The following is a 15,551-nucleotide window of genomic DNA, read 5'->3' as shown; positions in this document are numbered from 1 at the left end:
GGAACTAAGGTCAATTTCACTAGTGACTTTCTCTGCTCTCTTGGGCAAGTCACTCAATTCCTTGAAACCATGGCTGCCTCATTCAACTTCCTTCATAGCTTTACAATGAGTGGGAACAAAAGAACGGCTGTAAGATAATGCAACTTGTATGTTCCACACCGCTATCCATACGGAAGGCGGGGCAACGTTCTGACCTGTCCTCTGAGAAGCACAGTGACTCCTTGAGTGTAATCTCTTGTCCCTGGCATTGGATGGCACCGTCACTATGGGACCAACTGATGTCCTCCAGGCCTGGTGGTTGGGGAAGGAACATTTTATATGGATTCCTTTCACATCAAATCCCATCACACAACTCTCATAAATGCTCATGCTTTTTTATGTATGCATTTGAACCCAAGTTAATTATATTTTGTGATTTTTAAAGGGGCAAAGGGAGTGATTTCATTCATTTTCAACCTCCCTGGAGTAAATTGTTCTAATGTACTAATAATCCAATTTAATCCTTTCTTTTCCTTAATATTCTTGGTGGTTGCATTTGAGTCCCTTTATTGGCTTTACAGTAAAATCTTGACTACCCTAGAAATTTATTTTTACACATGCCTCGATTTACACTAATAAACCCTAGAAAAGATCATGCTGGGCCTGGATCTCTTCATATATAGAACCCTTTTCTAACTTTTTTTTCCTGTGGGAATTGCTGTCTCTTTTTTGTATTTATTTTTTGTGGGTTTTTTTAGATTAATTTTTACATATATAATTTACCATCTTTAACATTTTAAGTATACATTCAATGGTAATAGATACATTTATATTCTTTTTATTTTCTTTCATGTCTCCTTCCTTCTTCCCCTCCCTGCCTCTGGTAACCGCTAAGGTACCCTGCCTTCATGAGATTTACTTTTTAGCTCCCACATATGAGTGGGAACATGTGATATTTGTCTTTCAGTGCTTGGTTTATATCACTTAAATGGCCTCTAGTTCCATCCACGTTACCACAAATGACAGGACTTCATTATTTTTATGGCTAAATAATATTCCATTGGGTACATATACCATATTTTAAGAATTCATTCATCCTTGGGCACTTAGGTTGATTCCAAATCTTGGCGATTATGAATAGTGCTGCAATAAACATACAAGTGCAGATATCTCTTTGATAGATTCCCTTTCTTTTGAGTGTATACCCAGCAGTGGAATTACTGGATTATATGGTAGTTCTACTTTTAGTTTTTTGAGGAATTTCCATACCGTTCTCCTTTTTGGCTATACTAATTTACATTTCCACCAACAGCATATGAGGGTTCCCCTTTCTCCACATTCTTTCCAGTATCTGTTATTGCCCACCTTTTTGACTTGAGCCATTTTAACTGGGGTTAGATAATATTTGATTGTGGTTCTGACTTGAATTTCTCTGTTAGTGATGTTAGTATTTTTTGTATGTCTGTTGGTGATTTGTGTGTTCTGAGAAATGTCTGATCAGATTTTTGATCGGATTATTTGTTTTTGTTTTGTTTGACTTCCTCTACTCTCCTGAGAAGAGTTTGCTATTGAGTTGTTTGAGCTCCTTATATATTCTGGTTATTAATCCCTTATCAAATGATTGGCTTGCAAGTATATTCTCCTATTCTGTGACTGTCACTTCACTTTGTTGATTGTTTCCTTTACTGTGCAGAAACTTTTTAGCTTGATGTAATCCCATTTGTTTATTTTTGCTTTTGTGCCTATGCTTTGGAGGTCTTATACAAAAAATCTTTGCCTTAGATCAATGTTCAAGAGCATTTTCCCTGTCTTCTTCGAGTAGTTTCATAGTTTCTGGTCTTAGATTTAAGTATTTAATCCATGTTGATTTGATTTGATTGAGTTTCATTCTTCTGCATATAGTTATCCAGTTTTCTCAGCACCATTTATTGAAAAGACCTTTCTTTCTTCATTGTATAATCTTAGTGTCTTTGTCAAAGATGAGTTTGTTGTAAATATGTGGATTTATTTCTGGGTTCTTTTGGTCTGTGAATCTATTTTTATGCCACTACCATGCTGTTTTGGTTACTAGAGCTTTGTACTAGTTTTTGAAGTCAGTTAATGTGATGCCTCAGCCTTGTTCTTGCTTAGGATTTCTGTGTTAATCTGTTCTCATGCTGCTGTAAAGAGCTTCCCCGAGACTGGGTAATCAACAAAGGAAAGAGGTTTAATTGATTCACAGATCCACATGGGTGGGGAGGCCTCAGGAAACTTACAATCATGGCAAAAGGAAAAGCCGGCATGTCTTACATGGCAGCAGGCAAAAGAGAGAGAGAGGAGAGAGAGAGAGGGAGGAACTATCAAACATTTACGAAACCATCAGATCCTATGAGAACTCTCTCACTATCATGAGAATTGCATGGGGGAAACGGCCGCCATGATCCAGTCACCTCCTACCAGGTCCCACCCTCCCACATGTGGGGATTATGGGGATTACAATTCGAGATGAGATTTGGATGGGGACACAGAGCCAAGCCATACCAATTGCTTTAGCTATTCAGGGTCTTCTGGGTTCTATATAAATTTTAGGATTTTTTTTTCTGTTTCTGTGAAGATTATCATTGATGTTTTGACAGGGATTACACTGGATCTGTAAATTGGTTTGGGTAGTATGGTCATTTAAATAATGTTATTTCCTCCAATCCATGAGCATTAAATATCTTTCTATAGTGCATGCGTGTCCTCTTCTATTTCCTTCATCAGAGTTTTATAGTTTTCCTTGTAGAGATTTTTCACTTCCTTGGTTACACTGATTCCTAGGTATTTTATATTTTTTATAGCTATTGTAAACAGGATTCCTTTCTTGATTTATTTTTCAGATTGTTCGCTGTTGGCATATATAAATACTACCAATTTTATATTAATATATTAATTTTGTATCCTGCAACTTTACTGAATTCATTTATCAATTTTAACAGTTTTTTGGTGGAATGTTTAGCTTTTTCTAAGTACAAGATTATGCCATCAGTGAACAAGACTAATTTGACTCCATCTTTTCCAATTTACATGCCTTTTATTTCTTTCTCTTGCCTAATTGCTCTGACCAAGACCTCCAGTATTATGTTGAATAATAGTGGTGAAAATAGCCATCCTTGTCTTATTTCAGTTCTTACAGGAAAGGCCTTCAAATTTTCCCCTTTCAGTATTATGTTAGCTGTGGCTTTGTCATATATGGCCTTTATTAGTTTGAGGTATGTTCCTTGATTACCCATTTTTATAAGGGTTTTTATCATAAAGGGACATTGAATTTTATCAAATGCTTTTTCAACATCTGTTGAAATATAATCATATGGTTTTTGTTCTTGATTCTGTGAATGGATGTATTATGCTTGTTTGTTTGTTTGTTTGCATGTGTTGCATGTGTATGTTTATTTGCACTGTCCCATCTTTGCATCACTGGGATGAATCCCATTTGGTCATGATGAATGATCTTTTTAATGTGTTGTTGAATTTCTCTTGCTAGTATTTTGTTGAGGATTTTTGCATCTATATTCATTAGTAATATAGGCCTGAAGTTTGTTGTTGTTGTTGTTGTTGTGTCCTTGTGTAGTGTTGGTATCAGAGTAATGAGCCTGGAAGTACTTCCTTCTCACCATTTTTTTTTTTTTTTTTTTGAAGAGTTTGAGTAAGACTGGTATTTATTCTTAAATGTTTGGTAGAATTCCGCAATGATTCAATCAGTTCCTGGGGCTTTTCTTTGATGGAATATCTCTCTTTTTGGCTCTAATCTTCCTAACAGGGGAAATTTTAACCTAGGAACATGATGCTTTCTATTGCTACTTTGTTCAAAGCCTAACAGTTTAATGTCAGCAGTGGTAATGATGACAACAGCAGCCGACCTGACTGAGCACCCTCACATGTGACAAGACATCATGCTAAGGGATTTACATCTCTTAGTTCTTCAAACCCTGACAACTGCCTTATTTTCTTATCTCACACATGATGAACTGAGACTCAGGAGATTCAACAACTTGAGGTTAACAACGTGCCTAAGGTCACATCATAATTCTGGTAGGATGCATCTTCCTATCTCTTCTAAGTGGGCCATTTTAAGGCCCACCTGGGCAGAGCCCCTCAACTGGCATAACTTAATAATACTTGATTTCAGATAACTTATTAAAATCATTTCACCAAGTAGAGCAAATAACTGTGGTCAATGGTGATGGCAGTGGAAGCTTTTCCAGTAACCATGAGCTACTCTTTGCAAATGATCACTCTGGCGGATAATCCCATTAGTTCTCTTCTACCACCTCCTCAGAAATACTCTCAGTTCTCAGCACACAGGCACCTGGGCTGTGGCTTTTCCAGAAATGAAGAGATGGGGGTGGGGGCAGGGAAAATAACACTTGATTATCTAAAATATCTCTATTTCTTAATTTTTAATTTATTTGGTGACAGTAATACAGAACGCTGGAATAATGCCAAGCAGCCATGTGTCATACGATGAATAACTTGTCCTGTTGTGTGCTGTGTGCTGTATTAAAAAGACTTTTTGAATGACTACATTGTGGACACATTGAGTGCTCTGATCCAGAAGACTCCATGGTGCCTTCAGACAAGAGCCCTGGGCACCTCTGCAGCAACATATCCCCCACTTCTCACTGTCTCCAGAGGTTTTCCTGAAATCCTGCCTTAGGTATCAAGGAGGCCATTGTCATGGCCTGCTTCAGCGCAGACCTTATTATTTCCTTATTGGAACTGTTAAAAAATCTTGGGATGGTTCTTTTCTCAAGAATCTTCCTTTGACACTTGCTAGTTTGTCCTAGAGCCTAGGAACATTCCCAGCTTTCTGCTCCTCTCTCTCCTTTTGCTGTCTAGGCTTTGCATCCCCTGTGCTGGCTCCTGGCTCCGAGCCCTGCCTGGTGGGCTGAGCTGGCACCATCATCCCCTGGAGTCGGCTCAGGGCCAACAAATTTCTGACACAAGGAGATTAATTAGGTCCAGGGAAGCGAGAAGCAGGTGCTGTGAGTGATGTGGCGATCGGCTGTGCTTTCTCTATGATAGAATGCAAATGATCACACACACTCAAATTCCCGGCATCATCATGACGATCAGGACTGATCAGACCATGGCCACAGGGATTTTAACTCCAGTGATGATGGGCAGTGAGGTCAGCTACATCTCAAATCAAGAAAGACAGACAAGTTGGTAAACCAGCTTCTGTGAATCAGAACCATTGACCACATGTAATTCCAGGGAGCAGAGCCAAGGCTGCAGCCTGAGGGCATGTCTGTCACTAAGGCTGGTGAGATGCTGAGTCATTTAGTTTCCAGCAATTAGGCATCTTCTGCTCAAGCAAAAAGTAGCCAGATGACTATCTGGTGAGGTAAGCTGTAGTAATAACATGAACAATCATAATTGATTTGCATTGTGATGCCTACATCTAAAAGTACCTCGATTTATTTCTTTATGTTGTTATGCATGTATTCACTCATTCATTCAATGGACATCTTTTTGAACTCAAAAGATGAGGGAACTACTGTGCTGGGTTTTAATGGCCCTTGCCATCAAGGAACTCAGGGTCTCTTGGGGAATGATACAAACACAAGACCCACAGCATCCAGTTAAAATGCCATGTTTTCTGTTACACCAGGCACCATGGAAACACCGTGGGAAGGCTGGAGAACTCTGTTTCTGGACATGTTCATTCAGGCCCATCCTCGTCTCCACCTCACTTACTCTCTTCCCTTCTCGCAGGGCTGAATGCCCTCATTTTACCCAACACCAGGAATCCCCAAGGAACCCCAGAAAATTGCAAGACCCTGGTCTCCTTTCTTGTAGCTAGGGTCAGGCACATGCACATCACCTGCAGGGGAGGAAGTGGGGTGTAGGGAGGCAGACTGGGTTGCAAATAGCCTCTCAACATCCCAGCCTCTCTGCAGGAGAGATGCTGCCTGTGGCCACTCCAGAGTTGGTGAACCTCACTCATGTCTCCAGGAGAGATAAATGACTTTAACAAAACCCAGCAATATTAGCAAAGCCTGTGGCTAGAACATTTCAGTGAGTAATTTTAATGCCCAGGTGTGTGACATGGCGCAGAAAAACATCTTTGACGATGGATTAACAACACATTTTACCATCCCCTGAAAGATTTTACCCTGAATACACACAACTCTAAGAGATAGTGTGGGCTCCCTATCATTAGATTGTTATGAAGAACACTTTAGGAAGTCTCTCCCAGGTGTCAGGGCTCCTCTGGGAAAAGGTTCAAAGGGTGAGGGGCCAGTCCTCTGGGCACATGCATTCCTGGTGCAGGCCACCAGAATTGTGCCGGTAGTGGCTAAGCATGTTAGCAAGGCATGGTGCACGCCAGAGTGCAGGCCCAGGCAGCCAGCCTGTGCTCTTCATTCTGGGACAGTGCTGTCCTGGACTGTCCTTTATGACCATCCCCAGCCACGGTTCTGCAGTGGGGCATGGTTGTGTGCTGGTGGCAGCAAGGACATGCCCTGACCTCCTGCTCCCTCTCTTGTTCTCCTTTTGTTTTAATGTTTTCCTCAGATTATAGAATTACCACATGCCAACTGTTATGAGCTGAATTGGGCCTCCCCACTCCCAAATCCATGTGTTAAAGCCTTAACCCCCAGCACCTCAGAATGTGACTGTATTTGGAGATAGGGTCTTTAAGGAAGTAAATAAGTTAAATGAGGTCATTAGGGTGGGCCCTCATCCAATTTGACTGTGTCCTTCTAAGAAGATGGGGACAGAGACACACAGGGGGAAGACCACGTGAAGACACAGGGCATCTGCAAGCCAAGGAGAGAGAGAGACCTCAGGACTCTGCCAGCACCTTGAGCTCAGACTTCTAGCCTCCACAACTGTGAGAGAATAAATTTTCATTGTTTCAGCTCCTAGTCTGTGGTATTTTGTTATGGTAGCCCTAGCAAACAAATACACCTTCCACAGAAAATTGAGGAGATATAGACAAATTTAGATGGTGAAAGTAATGATGTTTTTTCTAAATCTCTCTACCCAGAGAAAATTTCAGTTATTATATTTCAGTCATTTTTCTTACAGTTTAAAAATCCATATTATATAGAGAGACAAACTGAGAGTGGTGATAGCTAGAGATTATATTCTGTATTCAACTTGCCTTCTGAATTGACATCGCATGAACGAGTACCGCCTTATGTCAATAGGGTCACGCCATAATTTAATCATTGGTAATATTTGGGGTCATGCTTTATTCTAGACAAACAGACCCACACATCCTACTTTTTAATTATATTATCCATACTGTTCTTTATCCAGATTTTCTTATTTAGTACCCAATATGGAATATATTTCTATGTTCATAAACATGGATTTGTGTCATATGTAAATTTTTGGATAATATTTTATAGAACAGGGTTATGAGTTTTCTTCAATCCTATATTGACAGTCATTTAAAATTTTTCCTTTCTTTTTTTTTTTTTGTTAAAAATGAAAGCACTGTGAGGACTGCCTGATCACATAGCTATGCACTCTGAAATTCTTTCTTTTTTTTTTTTTTTTTGAGACGGAGTCTCGCGCTGTGTCACCCAGGCTGAAGTAGTGGTGCGATCTCAGCTCACTGCAAGCTCCGCCTCCCAGGTTCACGCCATTCTCCTGCCTCAGCCTCCGAGTAGCTGGGACTACAGGCGCCCGCCACCACGCCCGGCTAGTTTTTTGTATTTTTAGTAGAGACGGGGTTTCACCATGTTAGCCAGGATGGTCTCGATCTCCTGACCTCGTGATCCACCCGCCTCGACCTCCCAAAGTGCTGGGATTACAGGCTTGAGCCACCGCGCCGCTGCAGTTCCTACGGTGGAGTTGAGGGAGTGTGCGCTTCCAATTCCTGCCTGTTGTCCTGGAGGTCGGCCACGACTCTATCCCCAACAGCAGTTTATGGGCAAGAATGTCCAAAATCTTTTTGCACATTGAACATTCTTCTTAATCTAGGCTGGTTTGGGGCTATAAATTATATCTCACTGTGGCTTTTACAAATTTATTGGTCATTTGCATTTCATTTTATTTGAGACTGTTTGTATTCTCTCTTTGCTTCTAAAAGTTGGTGTGTTTGCCTTTTCCTAAGAGTTTTTATAAGACCTTTTTAGGTAATAGCAATTTTAATTCTTTTATATGTATTTGGCAATTCCCTTCCTGCTCGCCATTCCCCCCCGTTTTCCATATCTCTTAATTTTGTGCTTGGCAGGTTTTTGTTTTATTTCAGAGCACATTTTAAGTTTTTATGTATTAATATCTATTAGTCTTCTTCTTATATTATTTCAGATTTTGGTTGCCTGCTTAGAAAGCACTTTCACACCGAGATATTCATACAATTTTCACTAAATGTTTTCTTTTACTGCCCTTATGATTTCTTTTTTTAAATATTAAAATATTTAGCCCATCTGGAATTCATTTTGGTGTGAGGTATGAGGTACGAATGTAACACTATTTTCCCCTAAGATGGTTAGTAGGTTGTCACAATGCATTCCCCACTAATCTGTCCTTTTCCTGGGGATGTAAGGAGACACCTTTACATGTGTATGTGCTCCTGTGTGCCCCACACAGCTGAAGGCATCCTGGTATTGTAAGAGTGCAAAACCTGCCGGAGAAGCCTCTCAGTGCCTCTCCTCTGTTATCAGCATTTGTATTGCTAATTCAGTCATTCTTCCAGACGACTTTTAGAATGCATGCTGTTGGGATGTTAACTGACACTTTGCAGTATTTATGGATTACTTTGCAGAGAATTAGAATAGTCTTGTTATCTAAATACAGAAAACATTTTATTTCTTCCTTTCCAGTATTTATATAATTAACATATCTCTCTTTCCTCCTTGGAGTTGCTAGAATGTGGCTGCACGGCAACGCTGAGACATGACACTGAGTGAGAGTGGACTTCCTCATTTTATTCCTACCCTTACCGTGGATCTCTCCTGTGCTTCAGCACTCAGTATAATGCTGGCTGAGCTCTTCTGACAAATACCCTCCATGATGTGAGGAAAACACAGTTAGGAGCAGTCGTTGAATTGTGTGATCTGCCATTGAAGTAATTAACGACATAATTACTTGGATTTTCTCCTTTAACAAATTATTGTTATAAATTATATTAATGTATGACATGCTAATAAATTATTTCCATATTCCTAGGAATACAGCTGGGTAGTTCATGGGATATTATTCTTTGAATTTATTCCTGGATTTAATGTAAAAATATTTTATGAGGAAGTGTTATATCTACATTCATAAGTGCAATTGTTCTATAGATACTTTTCATTGTTATCTTTGTTGAGTTTGGGCTTAAATGTGATGCTAGTCTAAACAATTTCTAAACTTTCTATGCTTTGGGAACTTTAAAATAGTATCATACTGAACTATTTCCATCAAAGTCTGATAAAAATCACCTATGACCTGCATTACTTATAAGGGATCTGAAGGAAGGTGGGAAGAAAGTAATTTGCATTTGAAAAAAGCTTTCCCTCTCTGGGACTGGAGTCCTTTGACCAAAAAAAAGTAGTTTTACAGTTCTATGTGGTTAAAATTTATAATCCTCTTGTCATTATTTACTACTTGTACTGAGAGAAAAAGGCTTGCAGAATTTCTACCTTATTTAGAATAGACTTTGTTAGGCCTAATTCATTATCACTATTTATAAATACTGAGTTAATATAATTTTACAAGAATGAGCTTTGTGCCTTTGTGGCTTACAATGTTTTCTATGTAGGTAGTATACCAAGTTTGTTAATTATATTATTCACACCTTGTATGTCCTTTTTTATCTCGTTAATCCACAAAATCCTGTACAATGTGTTAGAACTTTGCAGTAGCAAACAATTTTATCAGATTTTTATGTTTTATATTTTCACATTATTTCCTCTGAGTATTTGAAATGCAAACGTTCATGACTTCAATGTCTTCAATGTGGACTGTCTATTTTACTAATAATATGATCATTTTTGCCTCATTGGCTATTTTTTAGGCTTTCTTTCTCTATTTAATGCGAATGTTCCCTCCCTTGCTTTGTCTCTATCTGAATTTATCTGCTAGATCCTTGCCTGCCTCCTCAGTGTCACAGTACCAACCTCCCTGCTTCATTTTACTTTAGATGGATCAGGTTTTGCTGTTTGAAGCATTCTACGTACTTAGCCTTTGGATAGGGAAGTTAAGCCCCACTTATTTTTGGATGTATTCTGATAACCAATACATTCGGTAATAGTCTTATTTTATCTTTTACGTTTATTACATTTCCAGTATTTCAGATTTTATCTTCCTTTCTTTCAGTGGGTTGATCAGTAATATTTTCCCCTTTTGTTTGTTAAGCGTTTGGCAAGTTATTTATCCAATTTCTATTGAATATATTTGGATATATTTCCAAATGTATTGGATATTGGATGTTGGATATATTTGGAAATATTTGGATACTGGATAAAGGATATATTTTCCAGTGATTGCTTTTCAGTTTTACAAACCTAAATACAACACACAAAAAAATCTTAAACTTATATTTTGCTATAATTATAAAAAATGAAGTGGTTCCCATGAAACACAGTTTTGGAAGAGAAAGATCTTGTACTTCCCTCCCTCCTCCTACCTTCTCATATCAGATGGGGATACTCCACAGCTGGAGAGGTGGCCAGGAAGAAGTTTGGATTCACCCTTTTCTGGAGGAAATGAGTTCAGTGTGACTTTGTCTATGCCACAGAGATCCTATTCGGGGAAAGAAAATGATGAGTGAAGCACATGACAATAGAAACGACTATTATGTGGGAGGAGAGGAGGTGAACACCTTGGAATACTGTGTTTCTTTTATAACTATTTTGTTCTTCTTTTAATTGGCCCAGGTTTGAACTGTGCTGTTTATGATAGCTATTTGTTTTCATAAGCATGTGGAACGCGCATGTGAAAACGTGTTTGTGGTGTCGATGGTACAAGCTGGGTGTAGGAATATGTACTTTGTGGTGTGTATGTGGCTTGTGTCTATGTACGTGGTGTGTGTATGCAGTGTGTGTGGATGTGTGGTATGTTTGTGGTATATGTGTCTATGTGCACAGTGTGTGTGTTTGTGTGATTTGGATGCTGTTTCCTGTGGTGTGTGGATGGTATAACATGCAGTAGCATACATGGTGTGGCATGATGTGTGGCATGTGTAGGTGCATTTGTGGATGATGTGGTATGTTTAGCATGTGTGACTATGGTGTGGTGTGTCTTGTGTATATCATATGTGATGTGGGTGGGATGGTGTGGCGTGTGTGTATGCATGTGTGGCATGTGTGTATGCATGTGTGCTGTGTGCATATGAATGTGTGGTGCATGTCTATGCATGTGGGACATGTGTGTATGTAGTGTGTGGCACGTGTGTGTAATGTGTATGCATGTGTGGCATGTGTGTTCTGGTCAGGAGTCTGGCTCTGGAAGGTGACAGAAGGACAATAAGATGCATTTTCACTCCAGGCCGGCAGGTCCTGGTGGGACTGGGCTGCGAGGACTCAGATGACCCAGCCTTGCCTTGCTCCCAGGCCCCACAGAGGCATCCTTTCAGAAATGGCAAGCGCCGCCCCTCAGGGTGTGGAGTGTACTGAGTGTACTGAGTGTGCTGAGGCGGGGGTATTATGATGCATTGTCCAGGAACTGATTACAGCCTTTCTGAAAATATCAGAACAAACCAAAGTACTTTTTTTCCTCTCAGTCAACAACAATCAACACAGAAGACTTCTGTGACCATATGTGTAGGTTTTCTCCCCACCACAAGCAAACAGGCACTTCTACATCAGACGATTCTGACATCAACACCTTCTACCTGGAGTTGGCCTCACACCCCATAAGCCCAAGCCTCATATTCCAAGCTTGCCCTCCACTTTCAATGCCAATGGCAAGGTGATCTTACCTGTGCTTCTGACCCACTGGTGTTCCCACCAATCAGTGTTCCCAGGACGTCTCCTTAGACTTGATTAATTTGCTAGAGCAGCTCACAGAGCTCAGGGAAAGGCCTACTTACATTTACTATAAAGAATGTTACAGAGGAGACAGACACAGAGATGCCTGGGGCAAGACATTGAGGAAGGGTGAGAAGCTTCCATGCCCTCCTGGGGCTGTCAAACTAAAACGAAGAAGCTGAAAGTTTTGCTCCAAACGCCATTGTTTATCCATTTTTGACCACCTGATCTGTTCCATTAGCTTCAAAAGACGCCTTTTCATTTCTTTTGTTTTGCCTTTGATGACCTTCTGCCTGACACAAGCAGTCTTCTAGAATATAGGCCTGTGCTTGGCTTTTCTACACAAACATGAGAAACCTTCAATTACTGGGGGACACTCATCTCCTCCTTCCAACTAGAGAGCGAGGTGTGTCCCCAGGATAGTGAGACCTTGAGCTCCTCTCGGTCTTGCTTGGGACTTGGTCCAGGAGGTTATGGGAAGAAACTGGTTTAGAAGCTGACCTCATGGGTTCGCTATTCTTATGTAACACTTAGGAAGAGCAGAGACCCAGGCGGTTCAGTCCCAGAGCAATGTTGTGGTCAACAGAACACAGTTCAGCTACCGAGAGTTATTTCAAAATAATTCAAGCTCTTTGTTTATATTTCTTGAAAAAGGAAAGAAAGAAAGAGAGAGAGAGAAAGACAGAAAAAGGAAGGGGTGGCCGAGCTGGAAACTCGGCTTTAAGTCTCCTTTTAGGGGACCCTCAGGTGGGCGCCTGCTTGGAAACCTCTCCACCCCTCCAAACACTCCTTTCCTCCCTGAGTGTTCATTTGTTGATCCAGATTCTGAATAAATGAAGTCGCACAGAATCCATCTGGCAAAAATGGAAACTGCCTGGAGGCCAGGACTGAGGGGAGGCCCGGAGCAGAGCGAGTGTGCGACCCTGCAGTGAGCAGGGAGGGCAGGCTGGGGACGTTCGCCACCTTGAGTGCCTCTGCTCCCCGCAGCCCTGAGACTCCAGGCTCCCCTGTTCCTCCCTCCCAGAGACCCTACCCGTCCTCCCCGCGGGGCTCCCTCGAAGCTCGGGGAAGCGGCAGGCTGCATCCTCGGGATCTTTCTCAGCAGCCACAGCAGCCACAGCAGCCATCCCAGCACCTCCTCCAGGAGCCCCGCCACCTCCTGCCACCCGGGCTTTCCCCACAGCGCAGCGTCCCCTCGTCCCCTCAGGGCTAGAACAGAGGTACCCGCAGACAGTGCAAAAGGGAAGTCCCTGTTGCCTTCCCATGCAAACTGTAGGGCGGTTAGAGCTGCTGGGGGAGGAAAGCAAAGAAGAAGAAATAAAGTTAAGAGTGATATGGGTACAAAGAAACAAACACGGAGCTTCCGTGGGCCTGCAAAGGAGCCCCAGGAGAAGTACGCTGGGCCTGGGTCATCTCCTGCCTTCAGGGGGCTCCAACCTTCCCTAGGCCCCCCTCCCCCATCCACCTCCCACCCGCGGCCCACCTGAGGCCCCCTTCCCCGCCCTCCCTTCTCGCCTTCCCATACCCCTTCCCACACGCAGCCCTCCCGAAGCCCCCTTCACCAGCTCCCCATCTCCACTCCTCTCCTCCCCAACTCCGCTCCCCGCCCCCTCCATCCCGCCTCCCACCCGCGGCCCTCCCGACGCTCCCCTCACCTCCCCACTCCCGAGGCCCTCCCGAGGTCCCCGGGCTCACCACTGGTAACTTGGATACTTTCCACTGATGATATTGGTAACCCTAATTTCCAGTAAAAAACCTAAAAAGTAAATTTTGAACTGTCTTATACCAGTACTTGTAGATGAAAACTATTTCATAACTTTTCCTTATATATAGATTAAATATATTTAGTTTTTCTATATCATATAAATGACTCATGAATTTTATAATTACCTATCAATTTAACATAATATGACTTTAATATTAAGTTTCTGAAAAAGATTTTTGAAACTGTGAAAATTTTGTTTACAAACTTTTATTCTGTTTATATTTATTTAATGTATTCATTCTTAACAATTATGCTTGAATAGTTCATTAAACAAAGTCAGGCATCATCTCAAGTTATTTCTTTGTTAATCACTTCTGTACCCACAATGTTAGGCAGTTACCATGTAAAAAAGAGCTCTAAAGTTAAACACATGTTTATTTTGCTGATCAGAAGACACAGCTGTTTTCATTAAACCAATAAAGTTAAACTAGTTATTTACTAATGTTTTCCAAGTCATGTGAACTAAAGGCATTTGAATTAATTTCTATTTTTCTGCTAAAATATTTTATTTAAGCAGTTTCTTTTTCCTTAAGTCAATGAAATAGATATTTTATATATTTTGGTAGTGAAATATCACATAAACAAGACACATATAAACATGAAGACATTCAGACACATGGATAAAAACCAGCTGTATAGCTTTATATAGTTTTTTATTTGCCAGTTTTTAAATAATTTTCTTCCCCCTTTAAACTATTAACTCTTGATTACCTGTTCTATTGCTCTAGACTGTTGTTAGTTAAGCAACCCTAAATTTACACCTTCAAAGGGATGACAGGTGAAAGTTTACATCTCCAAGGCATAGAACTTAGATCTAAACACCATTATTTGCTGAAACAAAAAGGACATGAATAAAGGCCCACTCAAAACAAGATTGTCAGGAAAAGTATCCTAAACAAAGGTACGATTTGGTGTATAAACGTTAAACCAATATCTTTCTTATTGTAAAAGTTTCTAGTGGCTCCTGTGCAGGGAGGTGCCCTTATAAATGGAGATTACCTTAAAGATATAAATTTCTTCTGTACAGTGTCAAACTAGTCAGCTAAATGCCAGCGATCTACCTAGTTAGATAGGGGGGATCTTTCAACTTAGTGTATTTCTTGATTAGGTTACTGCCTCAGAGTGGATCCCTTTAATGAATAGGGCAAAGAAAGTATTTGCAGTTTCCCTGGCCTAATATTTGAAATGTAAAAAGCAGCACAACTGGAAGGCAGTGCATCTAGATGGTTAAAAATCAAAGACCCCACTGCTATATGGAGCTGTAGGACTCCCAAAAATGGGAAGCACCACAGGACCAGGCTGTGCAATGTTTCTGCAGCACGCCTTGCTACAGAGATTCCCCTGAGCCTGGTGGGTGATCTAGTGCCAAGCAGGCCTCTCTACAGCAGCCTGTTCTCCACAGGAATCTTACTGCTTGGTGGGGAGTGTTCTCACAGCCTCCAAGTGTTCAAATCTGCCTTTTAATCTGAGCACACAAAGAAACAAGTTGTCCCCTGGAGGAGCAAATATTCACTACAACCACTGTCAGCTACTTCCAAAACTGCAGCTTTGTCCAGTGACTTGTCAGCCATTGCACACACAAAAAGTCAAGTTCTCTCTTACAGTACAAAGTAATTCCTGGGACCCCCAAAGCCAAAGAGATCAGGTAAGTTATTGCAAAAGACAGAAGAGCTTTAGAACTGATGGGACCTGCCCACAATTCTTTGTACTCCACAAGAAAAACAGAAAACTCTCAAAAGGGGGACTGCCTTTTTCTGTATTTTTCTTTTTTTTTTTTGAGACGGAGTCTTGCTCTGCCGCCCAGGCTGGAGTACAGTGGCCGGATCTCAGCTCACTGCAAGCTCCGCCTCCCGGGTTCACGCCATTCTCCTGCCTCA

General features: G+C 41.1%; 1 pseudogene; it reads right to left on the bottom strand.

Moving 5' to 3' along the window:
• Window positions 1-12,641: 12,641 nt before the first annotated feature.
• The window catches only part of LOC105538693, a 25,654-nt pseudogene continuing 22,744 nt past the window's right edge, over window positions 12,642-15,551 (bottom strand).

The sequence above is a fragment of the Mandrillus leucophaeus genome, unplaced genomic scaffold (genome assembly GCF_000951045.1).
Source record: "Mandrillus leucophaeus isolate KB7577 unplaced genomic scaffold, Mleu.le_1.0 Scaffold197, whole genome shotgun sequence".
Classification (NCBI taxonomy): domain Eukaryota; kingdom Metazoa; phylum Chordata; class Mammalia; order Primates; family Cercopithecidae; genus Mandrillus; species Mandrillus leucophaeus.
This window is presented reverse-complemented; position numbering and strand designations above follow the sequence as displayed.